Below are 27,505 nucleotides of genomic sequence, written 5' to 3'. Positions count from 1 at the left end.
TGAAATGACTGGGGCAAACGTAAATTTAGGAGAAGCAGCAGTCCCGTTTCAGTGAGGTCTGAGGACACAGAGAGAATTTACTGCTCACTTTTTCGTGATATGAACGATTTCCGGTAGTGTCCTCGGCACTAAATGGGGGAGGGAACCCAGTTAACTCATGAAATACATGTGTTGTGTGTAATGTGTGATGAATAACATAATGTCCAGAAAACTTAGGAAAATATTAAATACGGGTTGAGGGGGCTGGGGCGGAGTGGGGGTGAGTTAGGGGTTCTGGATGAAACATATGGGAAATCTCGTTAAACGAACGATGTCGTCAGTTACGAACGTCGGTGACTCTGGAACGTGATGAATGGCTAGTCTAACAATCGAAATAGACTACCTGATCCGATAACGCCTATGGCCAATGGAAAACGATGAGAAAATCAATTATCGTATTCCATGACGATGCATTTCCGACCTGTGGTTATTTGGAATATTTTGCTACATTTTATGTCTCCTAACCACTCTAACCTTGTTATAACGGTTTTTTTCCATCCTTCGCAGCTCTTAAATCGATAACATATTGTACATACCAACATCATAAATAAAGACAGCCGCTAGGAATATTCCAAATGTAAATTGTTATTAAATAGAGGTTAACCTCCAAAGATTCAGTATGGCGAAACGTATAATTCAAAAAACTTATTTATTTGCGTCCTTCACAACAAACTTATCATATTATGCCAAACTATTTCATTAAACCAAACGTTGGTCATTTGTGGGTCTGAGGGGGCGTAGGGGGGCGGTGTTAAAATTTTTGTGTTTTTATTTCAGTTAGTGAGTGCTTTTCTTTTCATTTCTTTTTCTTTTTTTTCTTGTAGATTTGGTAGCATCAGTTTTGCCTCGATTACTGACACAACCTGTTTTTCATTCAGCGCTCTACATTCGTAATTCAGTATTATGCCTTCTGTGCTCTGTAGAGGTAAATGTTATTTTGATAGATTTGTACGTTGAGTGAAAATGTCTTCTAAAAGAAGATTGTACCTATAATGAATGATACATTAAGCACTGATTCACGTTTGATGAAAAAGATGGTGTCCATCTGGCACTGTGTGTAGAGTGTCATAATGCCCTCATTAACGACTCATTGTACCCTGCGCGTCTGGAACGTTATCTAACAACAGCTCACCTGGCGTTGAAAAATAAACCGAGAAGGTTTTCTGTTGGAAAAAGAAGTTATTTCAATCGCATGAAACTGGACTGTACTGGAGCCTTTGACCACGAAAATGAAAATTTTGTTGAAGCATCACACAAAATTTCTCTGTTAACAGCAAAAAGCACATGACATATATTGGTGACACGTTACTCAACGCTCCCAGTCTTAAAGCAATCATAATTTAACAGATACAAAATTTTAATGTAAAAAACTTTTGATGACTAGATCGCAATTTTAATTGGAAAGTGAAAGTAGAATGACTGATTTCGGTTGCTTTCTACAGCCATCTTCATATCATTCGAATCGTAAAAGAGCAGTGAATGTGTATTGAAAAACATCATCGTTATCTGTAGTTATGTATTATTGGCCAACAAGACTATAAGAGAACGTAGTTAAAAACTTCATCGCGAGCGAACCAGATTGTAAGCCATATTCTCACAAGATGACGGTAATAAAGATGGAAAATGGCCAGATGCATTAGTAAAAATTGCGTCAAATGCATACTGAAACAACGGGAGTGGTCACCGTTTGTTTACAATATGAACTACCCAAACTAATCATTGTGCTTTAATTGTGCAGTGAAAATGACGTTCTAGATATCATTTTTTTACCTTAAAAAGTTTTATTTAATGAATTACATTAGGAGCGCCGTCACCTCTCTTAAATGTCAGGCTTCACTAGTAACCAAAATTGTTTTTGGAGAAGACAGTCAGTGAAAAATGGACAAAACACGTCTCTCAACAACATTATACAATGTCTGATCGAAGAAATGGCCCTGAATGTGAAAGAGCAGCCTAGCTGAAACACAATAGTTCTGTATTGAACTACATTTGATTAGCCACTTTTACTAAAGGGTGGATTGCAGATTACTATTGAATAAAGATTTTCGAACAAAAAAATTAATAAAAAAATGAAGTAAATAAACGTGGAGGATATGAGATGTTCTGGGGTTACGTAGGGGGCACCAGATAGAAAAGGTTGGGAACTATTGATCTACGAGGTACGGCTATAAAATAACGGGACTGAAGCAGTCACTGAGTAAGTACGCATGCGCCAAGGATGAACGACCAGTAGCTGTGAAGCCTTCTCTGTCGAATGCGGCACTTCCAGTGTGAACAAGGTTGCTACATGCGTTCGGCGGCGATCGGGCGCTTCCGTGTGACGTCACTGTCGAGAAGCGTCAGCAGCGCGAGACGTTCGCATACGGCACTATTGCGCTTAAACTAACATTAATTTACGAAAAGTGAAGGGCAATATAATGAATTACGGATTCGATCGAAGCTTACCAATACAGGGATTGAATGTTAATACCTGCTACGACTGTGAAACTCTTATATTGTGTCTCTGGTAATGACAAAAGTAAAACTACAGATTTGTGGCTCCCCCTCAATTTATATTCTATTACTCAATAATTTTTGTTAGATAACAACAATCTGGTATGCTTCAGTAACTTTTTATATATTTTACAATTTTTAATAGTACTGGAAACGCAACAATTACAAGAGCTTTCAGTTTACTAAACACATTTTGTGCCTCACAGTCGGCAATAGTGTGCACCATCTTTTTCATGCAGATATTAAGCAGCAACCGTACGTCTAGTTAGTTGAGACATTACTACACATAATGATACAGAATCCCGGTTTAATGAACTCACATTCAAAAATTTGAAGAAGAATTTAAATACCTTAATCAGATCTGGAGGGGACTGCAGAAGCTCCTCCACCTGTGTGCTGCTTTCTGCTGATGCTGTTTGGCCCTCTGTGCCTTTGCAGATGTGTTGAAGTGCCTTATCCGGATGAAGGTTCTGGTTTTAGCGTACACTGTGATGACCTCTTGAGGAATAGTTGGAAACTTCCCAATTAAAAGTCTCGTCAGGTTTCTGATCACATTGCCGTCTTTACACAGAGTGCTGCCACGAAAATTTAAAAAAAGCACCTCTAACTGCTTAACAGCATCAAACCACACATCTGAAGGGATGACTAAGCCACCACGAGACAGTTTCTCAATCCACTCAGAATTTGCATGGTCTTTCGACACTTCGAATGTCTTACCACTAGGATGACCAAGTGATTTGTCAATGGAGACGCACCTGGAGGCAATATATCCAGCGATGTAGCGGAGACCTTCTAGAGAAAAACTCTGAATCTTCTATCAAAGGTGGAACAATTAAGTCATGTAGTGTAATGTCCCTCATTTGTTGATCACCTTCTATCATTGACAACGCATCCTCAAAGCCCGGCACAAGTCCTGTAAACAGGTTGGAAGTCAAATAATTTGTATCAGTTTCCGCTGAGACTGGACAAGAACTGCGTAACTGAATGTCAGCAATACTTTTGTTCATAACTAAAATACGCAAACTGCTTTTAAATTCCACTGGTAAGGGATGATCATAGGCTCTGCCAATTGCTCTTATCTGGAAAAATAAGTTTTCAAGGCAGTCTTGGTTGAACCTTGAGGTCAATACATACTTCAAACCGTAGTCATGTTTTAAATCCGAAAAACGACTCAGCAGTGACCGAATCGAGGTGAGTAATCCCTTTTGGAAAGGAAGAAAGTTTTATGATTTCCCACTCTCATTTTTTCGCAGACGGAGTAGAATCTGCGAAGAGCTTCCTCCTACGTCTCCTTACACAATCCAAAAGCACTTGATGGTTGGTTGGTTGGTTTGGGGAAGGAGACCAGACAGCGTGGTCATCGGTCTCATCAGATTAGGGAAGGATTGGGAAGGAAGTCGGCCGTGCCCTTTCAAAGGAACCATCCCGGCATTTGCCTGGAGTGATTTAGGGAAATCACGGAAAACCTAAATCAGGATGGCCGGACGTGGGATTGAACCGTCGTCCTCCCGAATGCGAGTCCAGTGTCTAACCACTGCGCCACCCCGCTCGGTAAAGCACTTGAAATTGGTCGTTTGCCGACAGGTACCCTCGAATTCATAACATCAAAAGTGTCGTACACCAGTTTGAAGAATTCTGCCGTGTCTTTTTCTTCAGACATTACAAAAGAAATTGCTTCTGATACAGTGTTGGAAAAGAGTTGGCAAGCAAGATGAACGCGCTGTCGACCACTTCCACAAACTGTCAGATGATGAGCAGTAAGCTTAGGGCACAGTTTCAGTTCTCCATTATCTTTCGACAATAGCTGCTCGATTACGCGCTTTGCTATCCTTCTTACGTCACTTAATGAGAAACCATCATCTAAAAGGTAGTTTCTGAGAAATTTACCATATTTCTTACATCAGCAAATACGCAAACACGTTTCGTTTCATCATCTGGGTTGGTGAAGAACGTGTTTGTGTAGTCGATGTGGAATTCCTTCCACACTTTCCCATTTCCCCCCCCCCCCCCCAAATCAGACACTATACCAACTACGACAAATCCCACTTTCTGCGTCTCTCTGACGATACTAATCAGTCAATCCCGATTCATCGTAGTATCAAAGTTATAATATACGGGCTGCTTCCAGGTTCCACACATACCACGTGCCATAACAACCTGTACCTGGCTATGTGGTCCGTATATGGTGTCAGTTTCTTGGTCGTAGCATATGCGACTGTCCACATTCATTTCGTCAAGGCTTAACACACACAGCTTCTCTGCTTGACTAAAGTTTGTTGCTTGCTTATTCATTAAGTACAACACATCAGTCAAAATTCCGGGAACACAACGAAAAGAATTGGATATCCATCGTTTTAACGTAGAAAATCCAGGTAATGGTATTCCCATTATATTTCTTAAATAAATATAAGTTTTTCTGGACAGAGAGCGCAGAACCAAGGCTTTGCTTATATCTTCCTGGGTCCAATGGGTACTCTTCTTTAATTTCAGAAGACATTCAATTTGTGCGTTCTTAAACACTTTTTATAAACTTGGTGTATTTTAGTTGTCACTTTAGTACTTCGTTCATACTGAAGGCTTTGGCATAGTTTTCTCTGTCTGCTTAATGCATGAGCCAGTAATTTGTTTGTCGTTCTCAGCGTGTTGTTTTTAGCTATCAAACGCTTATTTTTTTCTGTATGTAGCGATAATTCCTTATGAAGCCTCTTCATTTCATCCTCGATGCGGCCTTTTTCAGTTTCTGTGCTTTGATCCACTTTTGTTTTTTCTTCGGTGACAGAGAAGCTAGTCAACTGTTAAGTGCACGTTTACGTGTTTCGCGATCTTTCATTCTGTCATTTCTTTCTTGGACAGAAGACGAAGCAGCAGCAGTAGCTGCAGTTGTGGCTTTAATGAGGTGCAATGAAGGAACTGCAGTCGGCTTTAAGATCTTCTTTGGTTAAAGTTTCATTAATTCAGCTTGGAGATCCCGTAAATAATCGTCTTCTTTAAAATGTATGCTACAGATAGTAGCATTTTAATGATAATACTATCACTTCTTCTACAGAGCTGAACCCACCGAGCACATGTTTCAGGATCTTTCGGAAACTTATGATAGGAAATACTACTCCCTTTACTCTTCTGATTATAGTTTTCACACACAGCCACAGCACAATTCGGCATTGTTAAAGTGTTGCAGAAAAAATAAACTCGATTCAACACGATAACAAACAGCAACAACACAAAACTTATTTTCTTCAACACATAAGAAAGCGCACGCGAACTGAGCGGAGTTTCTCGACGCTGACGTCATGCGCAGTACGGCGAAAAATCTCTGTTCTGCGCACGCATTATGGGCTCCCCCTGCAGTGTGAACGTGAACTTCGTTCGTGTACAAGTTGTTACTTTCTTTTGCTGCAACAATGATAAGTGTAATAATAGAGCGACAGTGGTTCCAGTAGCTCTGAGCACTATGGGACTTAACTTCTGAGGTCATCAGTCCCCTAGAACTTAGAACTACTTAAACGTAACTAATCTACGGACATCACACACATCCATGCCTGAGGCAGGATTCGAACCTGCGACCGTAGCGGTCGCGCGGTTCCAGAATGTAGCGCAAATGAAGGTTCAAAGCGATGATGATTGTTTTTTCGATATTCGTGGAATTGTGTGTCTTCACTGGGTTCCTGGAGGTCAAACTATTTATCAACATCACAACCTTGAGGTTCTTACTCAACTCCGTGAGAAAATAAGAAAATTGTGGAAGAATAAGTCATAGCTTCTGCATCAAGACAACGCACGGGCTCATACCGTCTTATCTTAAAGAGGTTTCTAGCGAAGCACAGCATCTCAGTGATAGACCACCCACGTTGTTAGCCTGACCTAGTACAATGTGACGTTTTCTAGTCCCTAAAAATCAAATGTGCAATAAAAGGAACAAGATCTCAGTCCGTTGAAGCAGTGAAAGAAAAAGAGATACGCATTATCATGGAGCTCACAGAGGAAGACTTCCAGCACTCTTCCCATCAATGGAATATTCGTATGGGCCGTTTTAACGATGTAGGAGGGGAGGATATTGAGGGTGACAATGTGTATGTTTTTGAAGTAAAATGTTTTACAGCAATAGTCCCGTTATTTTGAAAGCCACACCTGTTCTTTCGGGAAGTGAAGCACCGCGGTCTTAATTGCGTTTTTGCTTTCGCACCTGAAGCGTATCGCAGACACTTCCCGTTCCGATGAAGCGAGTAAGAGAACGTCAAGGTCTGAGCCAAGGCTGGCATCGGCTCGGAAGGCAGGGCAGGACAGAGTGTGGAGTCGCCGCACGGCCAGACGGCCTCTCTCCGCCGCAGCGAGGAATGCCACGTGTGCGCCAGCCGCCGCTGCCGCCACACACAAAGACCGCTGCAGCCGCCGTCACAGTCGGTGTCCCCTCCCGACCTGCCTCGCGCGACCGCGGCGTGTCGCACACTGTGGTAAGTTGACAAGCCGGCGCATGTGCCTAGTCAAACCGTAACCTGCCGTCCGTCTCCGAATGGTCGCAATAATCTGACAGTATACAACTGTACCCAAGAGTAATGTGTCAGATGTGTGTGTGTGTGTGATTTTTCTGGATGTCTGATGACCGCCTGCGCCATGTATACTGTTTTGTTGTGCTTCTCTTGTTACATAAAACAATGCAATGATTCAGTCGACTCGGCAGTCATCCCAAGTGTTTCTTGAATTGATGAAAACTGTCGAGACAGTTTCTCACTGTCGTCTAGTAAACAAAATAGGAGCTTATGGACATTATGATCCTGTACGTAACACGATCTGGTGCAGTTAAGTCCGCGACAATGGTGCTGCCCTTTTCCCGGCGATACCTTTTAAGATGAAGTTTGCAGTGACAAGCTGACCTCTTGCGCGGCACGATACATAGGTCACGTTAAAAGATGATATGTTGGCTGTTAAACAGGTTTACGAATGTGTCATGTTGATAATCTTTTAAATGTAATATGTAGGCAGCAACTTCTCGATTGCCGGCCGCGGTGGCCGAGCGGTTCTAGGTGCTCAGTTAGGAACCGCGCGACTGCTACGGTCACACGTTCGAATCCTGCCTCGGACATGGATGTGCGTGATGTCCTTAGTTAAGTTTAAGTAGTTCTAATTTCTAGGGGACTGATGACCACAGCTGTTAAGTCCCATAGTGCTCAGAACCATTTGAACCATGTTTTCAACTTCTCGATTACCCGGATTAATGCGGACCCAAGATTTTACGGATAACTGAAAGTCGCACATAATCCGAAATATAGTTTTGTTACCGGAAAATTGCTGTTCACTGTATTTCCAAAATATGCTACATCTCACATTTGAAAGTCCACTGACAGTTTATTTACATTACACCTAGAACACGCTGCATTTCGTATCTCTTGCTTCAGTGCACTTTCGGCGACGTATTGTCCATTCTTTTAATATGTTTCAGTTTTTCACTCCCTTTTCCCTGACGTCTGCCCTCATTTTCGGGGGAGTTAAAACATCGATATATACAGACGAATTTTTTCTGTGTACTTTAATAACGGATCAGTGGATTTCAGCGTCTCGTTTTGTATGATGAATTGCTCCTCAATCATCTTGTCTTCGCTCTCTTTGTTCATTACATCCGCGTTACTTAGCTGATGTCATCCCGATTCACAGAATCGCTATTTAACTACTAGAGTTCCTTTTTTATCCTCACTCTTGTAACCTACGTCCTCATAACCTGCAGCAGGTATTCTAACCGAAAATATTTGTTCCAATTGTAACAGAATACGCAAACTTCGTTTTTTATTGTTTCAAACAGCAGTAAACTATACACGGATAACTTGCAAGCCGAATAATCTGCACCTGGGTAATCGGAAGTTTGCGCTCTCTCTCTCTCTCTCTCTCTCTCTCTCTCTCTCTCTCTCGCTCAAAAACACACACACACACACACACACACACACACACACACACACACCGTGCATTACATAGTTATCGGCGTTCCCGAGAAAACCTGACTTTTTCTTTTTTTTTTTTTTTGCTTTATTCTGATATTTTAAGTTTTAAGTGTGTTTTAAGACATTAATAACAAAAATTACTCCGCCGAAAACTCCTCATATTCCCAGTGGTTTTCCAATCCTTCGATAGCTGAAATATGCGGGACTGGGTGACGTCATAGTGCACTGGCTTGATGAGTAGTTACCTTTTTGCTAGCATCACCGGTCCAAATAGACAACTTGAATCGTACTCGACACTACTGCCGCCTGACCCAACCATTTCTGCGCTGTAGCAGTGGTTTCTGTAAATTACTTGAATTGCTGGGTGCATCTGTGCGCCTCTAAACCTATACTCATCAAATCTGTATAAAGATATTATGTGGTAAATATGACGGAGATTTCTCATTCTATTTCCAAATGGAGTGCGGGAAGAAAAACTGCTTCCTTGCCTCTGCGAGGCTTGTTATAGTTTTAACTTTACCTTCATTGCACTTTTCGTAAGGCGCACATAAAATTCTGGAGAATAATCGTAGAATCCTGCCGCTAACCAGTTTTCCTGTTTCTCTAAACAGAATTTCGTAAAAAATTAACCATGTTTCTTAAAGTGAGGGCCAGTTTAGATGTTTCAGAACTTACGTTTCTGCGAGAAAGTAAGTCTTCTAAAATTAATATACTCTATTCCGGTGGCTACGATGACCTACTGTGGTTATCAGAAGCTATTGCCGCATTTCTGAATGTGCAGCATAGCTATTTCACAAGCAACCTCTTTCTTAGGTAAGTTACATCTTGCCCATTATTCTATCGATGAATCGAATCCTGCCATTTTCAATGCCATGAAACTGGTACAAAGAGTCATTTCCCTTTCATATCTCCTTGTGTATTTTGCAACACAACCCACCCTGCGTTATTCCTCCAACCAGTTCAGACTGTTTTTGGCCACCGTGTATTTTAGGTTTCGTGAAGAGCATAAAGTAACACTTTACTACATTAATAGTGAGTTGCAAGTCTTTGCACCAGATGGTAATAACGTCTAGAAGCGATGTTATTTTTTCCGTATAATACTTTTCACAGGCTACAGCTTCAACGGTGAAACGTATGAGATTGCGTTTAATATTATCCGTTAAGTTGTTAGTATAACCGTCATCAATAGTAATTACCGTACCAGCTACAAAAACAGTTTGTGTTGGTGTGTCTGTGGATGACCATGCAGTGTAGTGAGCTGGGTTCCCCCTACCGCTGCTGCTAACAACATAACGAGAAATTCTAGACTATTAAGTGTGGGAAGAGACGAAGCATGTCGTGTTATTCCCAGTCATAACTATAACTGTGAAACATCGGGCATAACGGATGTGGTGTCCATTAACAGTTACTCTTTGACGTCGTCATTTCATGCAGAGCAGTTAATGCAATAACGTGCGCAGCGCGTCTTTGTTGTAAATGCCAAGGTTTTCTGTTCATTCAATGTAAACAACCAAACAAAAATCGAAGTGGCCTGCGGAGAATAACGATGTAAATGAAAGGAAGGACATGATGAAAGAAACTTTCATGTATCGTAGTCTCTACGAGTAGTATCGCAAGGGCCACCGATCTTAATGTCACGTAACGGGTGAAGAATGACGACCAGCGGTATCACATGCACTCATACGAGAGTCAGCGAAGAGAGTTGCGATCACACTCAGTGCACTGACGTTTGGTATGGTTACAGAGATCGGTAAACCGTCACGTCTTCTCCGCTTGTCAAACACATGCTGGTAACGAACAATTTTTACGCTACCAAGGCTCACCCTGGCTACCACGAAATTGAAGGCCAACCACAAACATTCATAAAGACTCAAGTTGCCAAAACAACTTTTCAAAAACACATACGGTGTGGACAATGCTATTAGGATTTCATAATGTGTTCTTAAATTTGGGAAAGTAACACTTTTCGAATACACTTTTTAGGTTCCTCTTTACACAATTTGAACTTGGCCAGGATGTAGCTTGTAAATTAGCTTTTCTTCAACCTGTCGTCTTAGTTTAGTTCGACGTTCGGTACTGCTTCGCGTGCCGTTACTTCTCTCCGAAAAGCAAAGCTCATCAACCTTAAAATCGGCATCTGCCATTTTTTTCTTATTTCTGTACATCATTCGTGTAACTACTTTGCAACCATGACTTATTAAACTGATGTTCCGGTAGTATCTGTTAACATTCAGTATCCAACTTTTTTGTGGGTGGTATTATTACATTTGTATTGAATGCTGAGGGTATTTCACCTGTCTCATCTATCATGCATACCAGGTGGAATATTGTCTACTACAAGGACTTTGTTTCGACTTTGGTAGTAACATTCGATACGGATTTCTTTTCAGTTACAATATTTAGTCAGATTTACTGTTATAACATCTGCATGTTCAAAGCAAAAGTTATTGACGACAGAAAAGTAGACGTACGACTCTCAGTGGTCCCGCTGCACAGAGGGTTATAAACTCTAACAAAAAATCTCCACCCGTGGCAAGCAGCCAGGCCGAAACCTTAACCAGTTTCACTCTCTGTAGCTGCGCCCTTCTCTCCTACAGGCCGGCCGCGGTGGCCTGCGGTTCTAGGCGCTCCAGTCCGGAGCCGCGCTGCTGCTACGGTCGCAGGTTCGAATCCTGCCTCGGGCATGGATGTGTGTGATGTCCTTAGGTTAGGTTGGTTTAAGAAGTTCTAAGTTCTAGGGGACTGATGACCACAGCAGTTGAGTCCCATAGTGCTCAGAGCCATTTGAACCATTTGAACTCTCCTGCACAGTCGATCGTAATGGACTGACTGCGAAGTAAAAATTTCTACCTCGCTATCACTCCTCCACATCAACCTCAGCAACTGAACAAATTGCGCTGAACAACAAAACCGAAAGAAGCCTCTCGACTTCGTGGAAGAAGATGAGTTCACATATAGGCGAATGAGACGAAGAAACTAATAAAATTTGAACTTAAATAATTAACTATAGCCTACATAGGCGACTCGAGACGATCAGCAACTGCATTGATATTTAAAATAATTCTGCTTTATTCTTCAGTCACAGCTGCAAATTACAATTACGAGGTGCCTTCAGTAAGTAATGCAACAAGTTCTTTTTTCTTCGAAAGCAGGTTAGTTTTATTCAGCATTCCAATCACATCATTCCCCACTCTTTTCGCTACAAAAAGCTGTTCTCAACATAATCTGTATTCAGTGTGACGACCTTACCCCACCTTACTGGAAGGGCCTGTGTACTCGCATGGGTACCACTCTACTAGTCGACGTGGAACGAACGTGTTGCTGCATCAACAAACTCCTCGTCATCCACGTACCGCTTCCCGCGGAGTGCGTCCTTTATTGGGCCAAACACCCTGAAGCGCCAAAGAAAGTGGTATAGGCATGCGTATTCAAATGCAGAGATACATAAACAGGCAGAATACGGCGCTGTGGTCGGCAACGGCAATATAAGACAAGTGTCTCGTGCAGTTGTTAGATAGGCTACTGCTGCTACAATGGCAAGTTATCAAGATTTAAGTGAGTTTGAACGTTGTGTTGTAGTCGACGCATTACCTACGAGACACAGCATCTTCGAGGTAGCGATGAAGAGGAGATTTGCCCGCACGACCATTTCATGAGTGTACCGTGAATATCAGGAATCCTGAAAAACATCACGGTTAGAAAAAGATCCTGCAAGAACTGGACCAACGACAACTAAAGAGAATCGTTCAACAGAAGTGCAACCCTTCCGCATATTGTTGCAGATTTCAATGCAGGGTCATCAACGAATGTCAGCGTGAGAACCATTGAACGGAACATCATCGATAGTGTACCGTTGATGACTGGACGACACAAAGCTTTACACCTCGCCTGGTCTTGTCGCGGCCCTTGCGGCTCCCTACGTCGAAGGTTCGAGTCCTCCCTCGGACATGGGTGTGTGCGTGCTGTCCATAGCGTAAGTTAGTTTACGTAGGGTGTTGGCTTAGGGACCGATGACCTCAGCAGTTTAGTCCCATAAAACCTTTCCACAAATTTCCAAATTTACCTCATCTGGGCCCGTGAACATCGAAACTGGTCTGTTGATGACTGGAAACATGTTACCCGATTGGACAAGTTTCCTTTAAAATTGTATCGAGCGGGTTGACGTGAATGGGTATGGACACAACCTCATGAATTCATGGGCCCTGCGTGTCAACAGGGGACTGTTCAAGCTGGTTGAGGCTCTAATGATGTGGGGCGTATGCAGATGGATTGGTATGGGGACCCGTGATTCGTCTATATACTACTCTGACAGGTTACACATACGGAAGCATCCTGTCTCATCACCTGTATCCATTCATGTTCGTTGTGCATTCCGACGGACTTGGGCAATTCCAGCAGGACAATGCGACACCCCACACGTCCATAATTGTTATAGACTGGCTCGAGGAATACCCTTCTGAGTTTAAACACTTCTGCTAGTCACCAAACTTCCCAGACACGAACATTATTGCGCATAACTGAGATGCCTTGCAACGTGCTGTTCAGAAGAGATCTCCACCCCCTCATACTCTTACTGATTTATGGACAGCCCTGTAGAATTCATGATGTCAGTTCCCTCCAGTACTACTTCAGACATTAGTCGAGTCCATGCCACGTCGGGTTGCGGCGGCAATTCCGCGTGCTCGCGGGGGCCCTAGACAATATTAGTCAGGTGTACCGGTTTCTTTGGCTCTTCAGTGTTGATGATAGTCGGAAAGTGGGAGACCCGGACTGTAGAGTGGCTGAGGAAGAACAGTGAACTTAAGTTTTGTGAGCTCCTCTCCGATGAGCAGACTTGTGTGACTCTTTGCGTTGCCATGGAGAAGCAGAAGTTCGTTAGCATTTATGTGGCGACGAACACGCTGAATTCGCTTCAATTCCCTGAGGGTAGCACAATACACTTCAGAGTTGATCGCTGCGCCATGAGGGAGGACATCAAACAGTATGACGCTTTCAGAATCCTAGAAGACGCCATGAATTTACCGTGACGGACCGGCTTCCAACATTTTCTTCGGAGGAGAGGTGGGTGGTGCTACTCCATGGATTGTCGTTTTGTTTTCGGTTCGAAGTGATATCGAACCCATGTTTCATCCCCTGTGACAATGTTCAACAAAATATTGTCACTATCAGGCCCATAACGCGCAAACAGTTCCGCACAGAAGGTCCTTCGGTGCTCTTTATGGTCTTCTTTTAGACCGCTAGGAAGCTGATGATGATGTTTGGTTTGTGGAGCGCTGAACTGCGTGGTCATCAGCACCCATACATAGTCCCAGTTTTTACACAGTCCAGTCTAGTCACGAATGGTGATGATGAAATGATAATAACAACACAAACACCCAGTCCCCGGGCAGAGAAAATCTCCAACCCGTCTGGGAATCGAACCCGAGACCCTGTGATCCAGAGGCGGCAACTCTAGTCAAGGCGGCTAGGAACCTCTAAGGCATACACCTATGAGTACCTCAAGTGGTGGAGAGGTGTGTCAGCACTATCAACAGAGAGTCCGGTTGAAGAGCAAAATGTTTGATTATGATCCATGTATCACCTCGAATGAGAGTGTGAGCGCGTTTCATTGCAGAGTCCAGTTGTGTGCGACCAGCTGACACGCGCGAGATCCGACAGGTTTGCGCTACCTTGTTGCGATGATGAGGTACGCCTCGTCCAACGGCTCACCTTCCTTTTTTCACTGCCAGTTCTCTGTAGACATTCCTCAAACGCCTATAAATACCTGCGATACTCTCGTTTTCTACCAAAAGAAACACTCTCTTTGGAACACATCTCCATTTCTGACGCCATTTTGAAGGCTCCGTATAGCGCCACCACCTATCGGAACTTCATGAAACTATAGGGACTGAAGGGGGAATATTCCGCTATGTCCCACAATAAACTCCACATTTTTTAAACCGAAACTGGCCGAGAAGAAAATGTGCTGCATTACTTATTAATGAACGAACCTCGCACATGACATGGTTCGATTACTCTGGATTATTTCCAGATCTAAGAACGAGTTGCGTCAGTAACTCATCTTGTTTGTTCAGAACCTCATATCAGGTTCTGAAAAGGCAAGGCTGACGCCACCACTTTTATCTGAAAATGATCCAGAGTGATCGAAACATGTTATGAAATTAAAAATGTACAGTTGAGACTGACAAATAAATGAGAATTACTTTAGAAATAATTAACATTTACGTCTCCAGCAACAAGCCACAACGAAGACAGAATCAATCAGTAGGTATTTAATGCAGTTAAGTCTATGGTTTGCAATTAATCTTTCACAGTTCTAGGTAGTCAGAAAGTTTGGCGAGTTGGTGTCAGGCTCCTCCCTACTTGCTTTTACAGTGTTCCCCACATAATATTTTGAATGAAACTTTACAACAGACACAGCGAGTAATTCAACAGTAACTTATAGAGATAAGAAAATTATCTGTTCCAATAAGTTTTTTAAATTCATAGCAACCATGTAAAGCAATTCTGAATCATCGCTACAGCATTAACGTCAGTTAATAAAACGTTCACTAGTAAGTCTTTGAATCTAAAGAGGTCGTTTCACAAGATTGGCGGTATTCCCTTCCCTTGCGTGGCGCAGTGAAAGGTAGCCATATTTACTTTTGAGACTAGTGCTCGTGCGCTCTGGACGTTACGAGCTGGTTTAGCCCGTATTTCTGGATGGAGCCTCCTAATCGACAATGGAAGCGTTGACTCCAGTGGCAACGTCAGCTGGAGCAGAAGTCGCATCTTTCGTCGTTGAGCCACGTCTTGAAACATACTGCTCGCCGTCCTGGCTGTCTCGCATATGGGTACGCGAGACAGTCAGCCTAGCAGTGGGTTACACACTCATACACACAAACCTCTATGTCTGACAACCTTCTACCTGCTTCAGTCTCACAAAGGACGCACTCTAGCGTCTATTCCACCACTTGTGCCCCCGCCAAGAAACACACGCGCACACACACACACACACACACACACACACTCACACTCACACTCACACACGCCTCTGTGTCTGGCACTATCTGCTTCCGTCTCACAAAGGACGCACTCTAGCGCCAATTCCAATCACTTCTGCCCCCGCCAAGAGACGCTCTCGTTGATAGTCTTTCAACCTACTTATTGATTTCACTATTTCTGGTTCCTTGCGCGGTTGAGAATATTACAGAAACTTATTATTCGTTTTCTTTATTCAAAATACAACATTACACTCTTATTCGGTAGTAAACAAAACATTATAAGTTTTATAGAATAACATAAACAAGTCTTGTTTGAATTTGCCTCTCAGGTTCTCCACCAATAACAAGCTTCTTGTATGATCTTAGTGACGCTCGTCCCTCTGTCTTTGTACGTAGCGTAAAGGCGTCCACCTTTGTACCCTTCAACAATATAACACTGAGCAGAAAATGTTACATCGATATTTAACAGAATCGTTACTCCGTCATTCAGTGCTCTCACAAACTCTACTCAAAGTATCATATCTACCATCTCATCTTCATATTCTCTGTTTCTATAATACTGTCTTCTATTTCATTTCCCTTGTACAGCCCACCTGTAGAGTATATTCCTTCAATCTTTCTGCTTTCCCTTCTTTTGCTTAGTACTGGTTTTCCATATGAGTTCTTGATGTTTGCAAAACTAATTCTTTTTTCTCCAAAGGTCCCTTTAATTTTCCTATGTGTGATATCTATCTTCTCCATAGCTAGGCATGATTCTATAGCCTTGATTTGTCCTCTACCCATTTCTGATTTGTCATTTTGCACTTTCTCTCAATCTCTTTTTGGAGGTTTGTGTGCCCTTTTGCTGGCATTTTTGTATTTTCTCCTTTCGTCAGTTAGAATAACTCTCATATTTTCCAACGATTGTTTTATTCTCTGCTGCCTTCGATATTTATCTCTAGAAGCTAACCATGTGTCTTCTATTGATTTCCCCTGTTTAAATCGTTGCTTAACTTTCGCTACCTATGAAATTCTTAAGGCCTCTAGTTCTTCCAGTTTATCCAGGTCCATCTCCATGATTTCCTATCCTTCACCGAGCGAGGTGGCGCAATGGCTGGCACACTGGACTCGCATTCGAGAAGACGACGGTTCAATCCCGCGTCCGGCCATCCTGATTTAGGCTTACCGTGATTTCCCTAAATCGCTCCAGGCAAATTCCGGGATGGTTCCTTTGAAAGGGCACGGCCGACTTCCTTCCCCGTCTCTCCCTAATCCGATGAGACCGATGACCTCGCTGTCTGGTCTCCTCCCCCAAACAACCGAACTGAATCCTATCTTTCTCAAATTTCTTCGTTTACACTTTGCTTTTCATAATCAGTAAATTCAGGGTCAGGGTGAACTTCCAGTTTTTACTTGTTTCTAGTCTCTGTCTTACCATTATGCAGAGTGTAATCGATATTTGTTTACAACGTACCACAGTGCTTTACAGGAAGTGGAAGTAAGGAAGTAAGGCTAGTGCTTAACATACCGTCGACAGCTAGGTCATAACAGACAGAGCACAAGCTCGAATTAAGGAAAGATAGGGGAGAAATCGGCCGTGCCCTTTCAAAGAAACCATCTCAGCATTTGCCTTAAGCGGTTTATGGAAATCAAGAGAGGAAGTCAAGACGAACAATTTTATACAAGGGAGGTCTATTACTTCGGGAGAAAACCGCAAATATCTCTCTGTCCTAAAACTATTAATCCTAGAGAAAAAAGTTTAGCAACTTTTTGTAGGAAATTTAATGTAATTTAATTTTGTACTCAGATACGTGTCCGCTTGAGAGCAAAACAGACCTAATACGGGAAATACTTCGTGTATTCGCACATTTTTGTACAGTGGTAGGTGGAATTCCCATGAACAACATACAAAAATACATTAAACGTATTCGCAATTGCGAATATGGACAACCATCAGCTGCAGAATGGAATGACGATAATGAAAATATGTGCGGGACCGAGACTCGAACCCGGATTGCGCCTGTGTTAATCCGAATTGCCATGCCATGTTCCTTCACACACAGGCACTGCGATATCGTATTTATCCGCCAACGCCAGGCTAGCGACTTTCAAGTAAACTGTCTCACCTGTGCGGGAATACACATAGTGAGTGTACCAGTACAGGTTGTAAATGGTTCAAATGGCTCTGAGCACTATAGGACTTAACTTCTAAGGTCATCAGTCCCCTAGAACTTAGAACTACTTAAACCTAACTAACTTAAGGACATCACACACATCCATGCCCGAAGCAGGATTCGAACCTGCGACCGTAGCGGTCGCGCGGTTCCAGACTGTAGCGCCTAGAACCGCTCGGCCACCTTGGCCGGCCCTACAGGTTGTAGATTCATGGTCGACGACTTATGGATGTTTTGCTCTGGCCATGAGTTGTGCACCGATAACCAAATGGTAAGGCGACAGCTTGCGAAATCCAGGTTCGAGTCCTACTCCGGCACAAATTGTAAACTGTCGTCATTCCGTTCTACAACTGACTGTCGTCAATATTCGCAACTGCGAATACATTTAATGTATTTCATAACGGCTGTAGTTACCGCAATGTCTGTTCCTTTGGACATACGTGCATGTCCAAATGAAATTAGGATCGTAATTCGGAATAACATAGGTACTGCAACGTCGAACATACTAAAAGTCCTGACCGGTGAGGAATGAGTATGAGTGTGTGTTCGTCAGAAGGTCACTTTTATACGTTTTTCTTGAATAACTCGAAAACTACGACCTCCAGCGAAAACACAAGTCCTCACAAAATTAAACCACTTTAAATTTCCTACAAAAGTGTCTGTTCATTTTGGCTTTAGGACTAATAGCTTGCGCTATAAAAAAATCTTGAGCGAAAAGCATGCAGTATAGCATAAATGGGTTTCGTAGACCAGTTTGAGGTACTTTCCTGTCTACTTCTTCTTCACCACTGTGGTATATTGTAAACAATTATCGTTAACACCCCGTTTAATCTATCTGAAACCTACCGGTATCTCCAGGTCGCTTCCAAGTATACAAGTATCTTTCACGACTCTTAAACAAAGTGTTAGTATACACATATTAAACCATGTTCTGTGCAAAATTCTACCGCGTGGCTTCGTCTACCATTCCTTTCTGCCAAATAATGGTTGTCTACTGTTTTACTTTCTTTTCCTTATCCCACAGTCGAAATCCAGTCCCCCAGGACGATTAAATTTTTGTATCTTTTAAATGTTTTAATGATTTCTTACAATCTCTCCATCTGTTGAGCTAGTAAGCATTAAACTCGTCGTATTGTAGTGAGTCTTGAATGTTGGCTTCGTCTCTGTCTTTGCTACTACATCACCTTCACTATGCTGTCCGTATCAGCTTATCCACGTCCCATTTTTCTTATTCATTAATACGCCTAGTCCTACATTACATTAGTTTGATTTTGTATTTGTGACCCTGCACTCAGACCAATGGTCTTGTTCTTCCTCTCACTGCTGATCTTTAACACGCATTATATGTAACTTCAACCTATCCATTTCATTTAAAAAAATTTTTAACCTGCCGAGCTGATTTACGGAGTCAACACTCCATTCTCTGACCCTTAGAATGCCAGTTTTGCTTTCCTTGATAGCAAAATTATCTTCAGTACTCTCAACAAGGAGACCCGAAAGGAAAATTATTTTATTTCCGTAATGTTTTACCCAAGACGACGCCATTATCCTTAAGTTACAGCTCCATGCCCTCGGACATATAACGGCTATAGTACCCACTTGCATAGAGACGTTTGCGGTACCGTAGATTCCTGTTCAAGCCAGAATATCATAGTCAAATACGTGTACGTTTGTAAGGTCACACAGTCTTGTAAAGTTAAAACTATTGTGTAAAATTATCCATCAGATGCTCAAACAAGTTTGTATAAGAATAATGCTTGGAAAGATTGCCTGCGAGTGTAGGCAGTATTGGAGGTAAATGTGGATAGGAGGCCGTTCTCTCGCCGTTAATGTCGAATATTGGAACCGTAGTTGCTGCATCTCATTCTAGCAGCCTTCAGCTGCCCTATATATGCTGAGCGGAACTCGTTCCACTCCTCCAGGCAAGGAAATTTCCTTAGCAGTTGCGCTGATCTAAGTGGGTCGCCCGTGCGGCAGGCACACGGGCCCAGCTCTTGGCTAGAGATGCAGATGGAACTGCAAGGTCGCCGTGGAATCTGCATGATATGGTGTCCAAAGTGATGTGCTGGTTTAATAGGATTAATCCACGAATGATCCACGGTTATATTACAAACGTAAGATTAAGCAAAAGTTTTCAAGCTCGTTGAAATACTTTTATGTATACTTATCGGTATGTTGGTTTTCGGCACGACAGACATTCAAATTCTCGTCGGATCGATCGTCATCGGATGGTTTGGAGATGTTACCCTGGTACCTCGCCAGCTGAAGAAGGCCGGGCAGGCGGTCACAGCAGTAATAAGGCTAAACCGGCAACGATAGCACTTGTGAGACCTGAGACTGAAACATATACGTAAAAAAAATTACAAGACGGTGACTGCATTTCCCAAAGGCAGTCTGCCTAATCTGTGCTAATCTGATTTTTCTTCCTACGTCTCTTCAGGCGATTTCCAGGATGATTGCAACAACGCAACCGTTCTCGTCTGAGCTCATAACGTGGCTTTAATGATCGCAATGTGCACACAAAATTAAACTCATTCCTTTCAAGTAAAGTTAAGGGTATCCCATCCATTCGTCGTATCTCTCACTTTTGCAAACTACGTCAAATAATTTTCCAAGAAGTGTGTAATTCGACTTAAATGATTATGACGTAACTCTCTTTGTTCTTTGTGTTCTTGCGTAGTGGTCATAACGAAAGCAGTAGCCACACGTGGTTGTTTATGGCGCACTTACGCTTTTGCAGCAGTATGAATCAGCGCCTGTGGCTCAGACGATAAACAATACGAGTACACGCTGCAGGGTCGTGCTTCATGAAAACTAACCACACCGTGACATGCGACCTTGTGTCACGTACGGTCCCAGGCTTCGTAAACTGAATATGCTTACCTGTTTCACGAACTCTTCCAAGAGGCTTGTTGCGAATCAGTAGCACCTTGACTGGAAGTATCTGACATCTTGTAAAAACTGAAAACGCATCGATACGAATCATGACATCCCCTGCCTCTGAAATATCTCACAAAATAAAATCTTCACTGTGCATATGGAGCATAAGACAGATGCACACACCTGTGACTTACCTCTCGTGCATGGTAATCACAGATATGTTTTGTGACATCCGCAGACGCTTTTGTCGAATTTGTCGGTGTTCCCTAAAACGAAAGCATACTGCGAGATTGTATGTTGACACCTAAGAAAGAATGAAGATAAAAGATTTAGCGTCCCGTCGACGACGAGGTCGTCAGACCCGAAGTATTATCTCGCACTTCGGAAGATTTGTGAATGAATTCCGCCGACCTCTCTTAAAACGCATTTGTCTTAAGTGATTGGGGAAGCCACAGGAAACGTAAAGCTGGATGGTCGGAGGAGGGTTTGAACCAGCCCAACTACGTCAGCTCGCTCGGTGATACCGTAGAAATAATTTTGATGATGTTATAGAGTCTGTCTCATTTCAGAATAACAGTCGTATAGTTTGCCTAAGGAAGAAACATCACTGAAACGAAAGATAGTCTCTTGGTTATTTTCTGGAAATAGAAAGAGGCCTTTACCGCTAAAGGTGATTTGGCAGGATTGCGTAAGAGAACTTACCTCACTGACGTTCTCACGGGACAATGCCGCAAACAGACCCCTATCCCCCTCCACCCCCCACCCCCCTCCCTCTAGCATATTATTTCGCTACACTGCCAGATGTCACGCATAGGGGTTCTTGGTGCGACAAATCAAAATGGTTCAAATGGCTCTAACCACTATGGGACTCGACATCTGAGGTCATCAGTCCCATAGATTTAGAACCACTTAAACCTAACTAACCTAAGGACATCATACACATCCATGCCCGAGGCAGGATTCGAACCTGCGACCGTAGCAGTCGCGCGGTTCCGGACTGAAGCGCCTAGAACCGCTCGGTCACAACGTGTGACAAACCAGGTTACAGCTGTCTCGCGTTGAGTGTATATATATATATCACAAAATGTATCAATAAAATGACAAAAAATTGTTACAGGCGGAGCAAGAGTGAAACGCAAATGTTACATAAAGAGTTCAAAGGGCCCAAGCAACACAAATGCTTCGATCTGTTTCTTTACGTCGTCTTACTGAAAATAGCACACACTTGAACAGTTATGAAGAGTCTAGCCCGATATATTTCATTGCGCAATACAAATACACAGAATATATGGAGTACGTGAAGTGCATTATGAGGAACCTGATTCACAATTCGCCAAATGTAAATGTCAAATTTAATCGGCTTATTCTAACCTACACGATACTATTCAATAATCAACAGCACGTCAGCATAAAAGTCTAAAAGTGCTGTCACCACGTAAGAGTGACATACATTGAGAACATTATCAGCTCACGCACATTACATTTGGTTCTGATGAACGGCTGCAGTCTAGATTAACGTCGAGATCTGTTACCGTTAAGAATTCAGACTTGATACTATGAATCTGCATTATACGACCAAAAGCCTCCAGGCAGACTACCTCAACATTCTAAAGAAGCCTGTTGCGTGTAACACCACCTTTTTCTAACCGTCTGACAGTTTTTGCTCTAACTTACTGTATGATGTACTGAAGGTAAGAATTGTCTTCAAGCTTTCGTAAGCACAATGAATCTTTACCATCCCAAATTTACTTGAAGCCAGCAGATGCTCAAGTTCACCCGACAAATATTAAGATTCAAATTGTGTCTTTGATCAAGGTAGGTCATCAAATATGTCTGGTTTTCTTCAAAGCATCTTACATTGCTATTTGGTCGACAGGAGTATTATAATATCCACACAGAAAAAAAAAAACAGATTCAAAAGTGCGAGACACAAAGGGAACAATTTATTGTACCAAAGTTCATCAAAATGATCCGTGAACCAAAAGTAAATGTTGGGAACAATCGTACCACTTGCCCATAATAACATTGTCACAGTTCAGGAAAATACTGTTCACCAAGCAGCCAACGTTTCCACACATGTCCATCTCAGTGCTGGCTGTACATATTACACATATTCTGTATATTTCTACTACGGAACCAATGGTCAACTTGCACTGTGATTCATCGCTTCATGGAACCGATTACCTAGCAGTTTCGTCCCTTCCTCCCTCTTTTAAGCCAACCAACTAATAATCGCTTCATAAAAGCTCAGCAGACCAATAACGGCGTTATTTCACAGTATCCTTATAAACTGCTTTACGGTGTGTTCATTAGGAAGTTTATCGTCCTTGTTACTCTGTTTTTTTGCCATTATAGTAAGTATCCAAGAGGATGACAAAGGGATACGAATTTCATTATGTGAAAAGTTAAGTAGAGGTGAGGGTGAACAGAATCCTGAATGTTGACAGTTTGAGATCTACAGAAACGTACGAGAGGTAAGATGAGGGCTTACTAGTTTGGGTGCATTTATTATGAGTGTCTCCATTCTTCAGTTCCAACTATTAGTCTTCCTTCATAGTCCGAGAAAGGTAACTGCAGGAAAGGCAGATGCCAGACTCAAAACCACTGGAACAATCCTCAGGAAACGTAGTTCACCAACAAAGGAGGTAGCTTACAAAACGCTCGTTCGACCAATACTTGAATACTGCTCATCAGAATAGAGCCTGTGTCAAACAGGGTAGAGTCAACTGGAAAGAACAGATTTCAGTTGTTTGTTACAGACAGGATTTTGTAACCCCCAAATTCTTACACTATGACGGTTTTCTTTACCCTATAGATGAAACGTTGACTCGTCCTAAAATACGAGTTGTTGGGCAAAATGTCCTCTGACATATATTGGAGAACTGAAACGCAAAATACGTATCTTCTGTTATGGTTGAAGAAACGCAATTGCTGCAGTAACCGCAACTTGTAAGGATTCATATGCAGGCGCCATTTCAGAACACGCCACATCGTCTTCTGAGGAAGTTGAATTTCCTGGCCTGCCCTCTTGTAGACTTCCGAGGTCTCCATGTGAGTGCATCTCGGACACGTTCGACATTTCACCAGACATGCATAGCCGACCAGTGCTTTTCCGTCTGCATATGCAACCAGCTTCCATGAATTTTGCATGCTAGTCGTAAATCTATTTGTGCAGAGACGGCTTCTTGCTGAATCGACGGTGGACTGGAAGTTGCACATGAACAGTGAATTGACTTTGCGCAAATTCCAACAAAAAAAAATTATCTTGCGTTGTAGTCGTCATGTTGCTACAAACAAACAACTGCGTAGCTCTGTGAATACATTGAACCTTCCACTCTCCAGTGACGTGCACAACGTGTTTCTATCCTTTACGATTTGTGTGTAGTAAAAAATTGAAATTGTTCTTTTTTTTTTAATTGCCCTTTAGAGAAGATACAAATAAGAGTAGCGCGTATCATTATAGGTTCATTCAATAGCACGAAAGCGACATAGACATGATGAGTCAACCCCAGTGGCAGTCGCTGCAGGAGAGGTGTTCTGCATAAGGGTACTGATTATTGTTAAAGTTCCGAGAGCGTACTTTTCTAAAAGAGTCAACAAAAATATTGCTTCCTCCTGCGTATATCTCGCGACAAAGACCATTAAGATAAAATTAGAGAGATTCGAGCACACCCGGAGGCTTACCGACAATCTTCCTTCCTGCGAACTATTCGCTATTGGAACAGGAAAGGGGATAAGTGACAGTGGTTCACAAAGTACCTTCCGCCACACACCGCAAGGTAGCCTGCGGACTATAGATGTAGACGTACACTATGTGATCAAAAGTATCCGGACACCTGTCTGAAAATGGCTTACAGGTTCGTTGCACCCTCCATCGGGAATGCTGGAGTTCAACCCTTAGCCTTGATGACGGCTTCCACTCTCGCAGGCATACATTCAGACAGGTGCTGGAAGGTTTCTTGGGCAATGGCAGTCCATTCTTCACGAAGTGCTTTACTGAGGAGAGGTATCGATGTCGGTCGGTGACACCTGGCACGAAGCCAGCATTCCAAAACATCCCAAAGGTGTTCTATAGGATTCAGGTCAGGACTCTGTGCAGGCCAGTCCATTACAAGGATGTTACTGTCATGTAACCACTTCGCATTAAGAACAGGTGCTCGATCGTGTTGAAAGATGCAACCAGCAACCACCATCCCAGAATTCCTCTTCAGCAGTGGGAAGCATGAAGGTGCTTAAATCACCAATGTAGGTCTGTGCTGTGCTAGTGCCACGCAAAACAATAACGGGTGCAAGCCCCCTCCATGAAAAACACGACCACTCCATAACACCACCGCCTCTGAATTTTACTGTTGGCACTACACATGCTGGCAGATGACGTTCACCGGGCATTCGCAATACCCACACCCTGCTATCAGATTGCCACATTGTGTACCGTGATTCGTCACTCCACACAACTTTTTCCCACAGTTCAGTTGTCCAATGTTTACGCTCCTTACACCAAGCGAGGCGTCGATTGGCATTTAACGGCGTGATGTGTGGGTTATGAGCAGCCGCTCGACCATGAAATCCCAGTTTTCTCACCTCCCGCCTAACAGTCATAGTACTTGCCGTGGATCCTGGTGCAGTTTGGAATTCCTTTGTGATGGTTTGGATAGATGTCTGCCTATTACACATCACGACCCTCTTCAACTGTCACAGGTCTCTATCAGTCAACTGATGAGGTCGGCCTGTACGCTTTTGTGCAGTACGTGTCCCCTCACGTTTCCACTTCACTATCACATTTGAAACAGTCGACCTAGGGATGTTTAGGAGTGTGGAAATCTCGCGTACAAACGTATGACACAAGTGACACCCAACCACCTGACCACGTTCGAAGTCCGTGAGTTCCGCAGAGCGCCCCATTATGCTCTCTCCCGACGTCTAATGACTACGGAGGTCGCTGATATGAAGTACCTCGCAGTAGGTGGCAGCACAATGCACCTAATATGAAAAAAGTATGTTTTTGGGCGTGTCCGTACACTTTTGATCACATAGTGTAGACGTAGACGTAGATGTAGAATAGGCTAGCATGGAAAGCATCATCAAAACAGTCTTTGAACTGAAGACTGCAAAAACAACTACAGTGTAAATTAAGACTCGTGCAACGTTTGAAGCTGTTGAATTGTGGAATGTGTAATAGCTGAAAAAAAAAGAAAAACGCGACGCAAATCTTCACCTATATAAAGCAAAAATCAGGGATAATGAGAAGAGAAACCATTTCTTACTTTTAATTCGGACACTGTGTGGGTCAGTTTTGACTAACGTACCTTGTTTTCAGTATGTCCCATGGACATAATTCTCCTGACTGTACGTATGATATGGACACTCTTTAAAAGAATCTAGATAAAATGAGATTAGAAATTAGTCACACAGAATTTGGATAATGAATTCTTTATCCAGTAAGATCGTTGACTCGAAAGCAGTGAAAATACACCTCAAAGTCGTGGAAAAGGCGAACTCAGTGCAACGCCATCTGACATTTCAGAAGTACACCCGTTTTAAGCCTGGTTCATACAAGCAACTAATGTGGCGCCACAACTTACAGCATTCTGTAGTGGCATTAGCCACCGCTCACACGAGGACGCCAGAAATTCTACAGAGTTGCAGAGTTTTCAGTATGGCGTCAATTGAAATCACATGGGCGGGTATGAATGTTGTAGCACGGATTATGGTATTAGAGCTGTGACAAGAGTTAAATACAAAGAAGACGAAACCCAAATTTTGGATCTGAAAATAGATTTCGATCGGAGGTAGATTGGGGGCCACAAACACATTTATAAAAGAAATAACATTCGGAGGCGAAAATGCTGTTTGCAATGGCAAACTAACCAACAGTTGGCATGTAAATGTCATCTGTAGATATGCTCCTCTTTCAAGATTTTAGAATCTTATTGTATTCGTTGATATAGGCATTTAGAATGTCTAATTTTTAGTTTCACAGCTGCCACATCACGCTCAGGAGCTATTTCCTGCATATAATTCACAATGGTCACACAAATCACGAAATTTCTACGACTCATTTTTTAGGTTACGCAGATTACGTTTATTTATTTATTCGTCCAAAAATCTTGTAAGATTGTGGGATACGTCATTGGTTTTCGAATAGTGCCCTTCGCTCTCACACTGCTGCAGAAAATCAAACATTGGCTGCTTTTCCTGTAGTTCCAGAAGCTACGAAAGTGTACCTGCCGACCACTGTTTTCACTTTTCTCGGTAATAAAATAAAAGCACACTGAAATGGAATAGAGTACAGCAGCTGTTACTCAATGATAACTGCGACCGTATGCTCGTATTTCGAAATACTGCCACCAGGGGGCAGTGGTGGAACGAAAGTGTTGCAGCAACGTACAACTAAGTTGAACTATTTATGGCATAACAAAAGCTGCATCTCGTAAGTTGCGCCACTAAAAACTGGGAGTTCACTCATGCAACGAACTGCATTGCAACTGCTTTTGTTGCATATATGAACCCGGCTTTATGGTTCGGAAGTTTACAGTTTCATTGGGGTTACTATTCACGGTATGGAAGATCGAATTTGACAAATGCAGGGAAGTATTCGGGAGTGCCTTGTTCTCAGTGTAAATAAAACGAAATAAAATCGGTCATTCGCCTCACGTGATTCATAAAAATCACGAGAAATTTACAGCAGCAAGACTGGGCGGGGTTTAAACCCTAATCTCCGGATGAGTGCCTAGTATCGTAACCACTGCTTTGCCTGGTTCGGTTTGAGTTAACGGTTCGCACAGTGCTTGTCGCGAACACTGGCGGCGGCCTATGCAGTTCGTCTGCTGCTTGAGGATTTGCCGCTGCGCCTGCGGTGTAAGAGATTTCACAAGTCAGACCGCCTCGTTACCTCAAGCGCCGCGGCACACTCGCTCTCGCTTCAGGTGTGGTGCCGTGTTCGCACATTAACGAAGCACCACACGTATTTCGCTTCCGCGACGCCGGTGTCCCGCGTGTACCTGTGCTCGACGCGTTCGTTGCGGCA

At 42.8% G+C, this 27,505-nt stretch overlaps 1 protein-coding gene across 1 annotated transcript in view; it reads left to right on the top strand.

Moving 5' to 3' along the window:
* The first annotated feature begins 6,844 nt into the window (after positions 1–6,844).
* LOC126161859 (organic cation transporter protein-like) overlaps positions 6,845–27,505 on the top strand; it is a 325,910-nt gene continuing 305,249 nt past the window's right edge. The window contains exon 1 of the mRNA XM_049917973.1: positions 6,845–6,983. The gene's annotated coding sequence lies outside the window, so the exon portion shown is untranslated. The remainder of the gene's footprint in view (positions 6,984–27,505) is intronic.

Source organism: Schistocerca cancellata, chromosome 2 (genome assembly GCF_023864275.1).
Source record: "Schistocerca cancellata isolate TAMUIC-IGC-003103 chromosome 2, iqSchCanc2.1, whole genome shotgun sequence".
Taxonomy (NCBI): Eukaryota; Metazoa; Arthropoda; class Insecta; order Orthoptera; family Acrididae; genus Schistocerca; species Schistocerca cancellata.
Note: the sequence above shows the minus strand (reverse complement) of the source record. Positions and strands in the feature narration are given on the sequence as shown.